Genomic DNA, 1057 nt, shown 5'->3' with positions numbered 1-1057 from the left:
TACTTGGGGGACTAACCAAGAAAGGTCACATTCCAAGTGCACAAAAAGTGTCAAATCGGGTCCGCACTGTTCCTCTATATGGTTTGACACCAGGCGAGCACACTGGATTCAGTTCAAGTTGGGCTAAGTCCTGAGTTTCTGCACTTGCCATTTTGACGAGTCGTACCTGATGTAAACTGCTAATACAAAACAGTGTGATGAAGGGAAATGCTGTGTCCATAAACAAAGTGAAAAAAGACTGTATATTGCACATTATTCCTCATTGATCAGTACTCAATTTAGAATCAGGAGTGAAAATTCACTTGATTTAGATCTCATGCGGTGTTTCCTCAGGCCACTGTTACACAGTGCTTAGAGTGGGGCCATACATATATGCGGCAATAACAGGGAGACATTCGATTCAGTTTGCGCAAATCTTAGTGCTTTTCAGTCCGACAGGTTTTTATTTACTACCTAGTGATGGGGAGCAGTATTTAATTTGCAAAAAACATAAGTGCCAGGGTTCTTCAGCAGGCCACTGCAGCTTTTTTTTCCCTTTTTTTCCTTCTTTGGAACGCTTCACGAATTTGCGTGTCATCCTTGCGCAGGGGCCATGCTAATCTTCTCTGTATCATTCCAATTTTAGTATATGTGCTGCGGAAGCGAGCACTTAGGCCACTGCAGCTTGCACTACACATTGCCCCTCCCAGTACTGCCAACGGCAGTACCGACACGACTGCTATCACACTCCTACAAGTGTGACAATTCAGGCTCCCAGGGCTATATGAATGGCTTGGGATACAGGTAATAGGAACTTTTAATGTATATTGTATTAGTGAACAGCTGTGTGGTGCTCATCTCAAAATTAGGCAGACTGCCACAAGCTCCATTGTTAACAATTAACTGCCGGTGCCGAGCACTGGAAACCGCTGGCTCAGAATGTTGCACTTCTATGTAAGTAATTTATTGTCTGGTTAATTAAAACCTGCACAAATCCATAAAGAGAATTGTAACAGCAAGGTTCTCAATTTAAACAGATTAAAAATAACATTTCATAAACTTCCATTCCTAGTATTAG

At 42.2% G+C, this 1057-nt stretch overlaps 1 non-coding gene across 1 annotated transcript; it reads right to left on the bottom strand.

The window, feature by feature from the left end:
- Window positions 1-542: 542 nt before the first annotated feature.
- On the bottom strand, window positions 543-649 carry LOC147677674 (U6 spliceosomal RNA). Its single transcript, XR_015303082.1, has one exon. It is a non-coding gene; the product is annotated as a U6 spliceosomal RNA (small nuclear RNA).
- Window positions 650-1057: the final 408 nt, after the last annotated feature.

The sequence above is a fragment of the Lissotriton vulgaris genome, chromosome 12 (genome assembly GCF_964263255.1).
Source record: "Lissotriton vulgaris chromosome 12, aLisVul1.2, whole genome shotgun sequence".
NCBI classification, from domain to species: Eukaryota; Metazoa; Chordata; class Amphibia; order Caudata; family Salamandridae; genus Lissotriton; species Lissotriton vulgaris.
The sequence above is the reverse complement of the archived record's forward strand: the minus strand, read 5'-3'. Positions and strand labels throughout refer to the sequence as shown.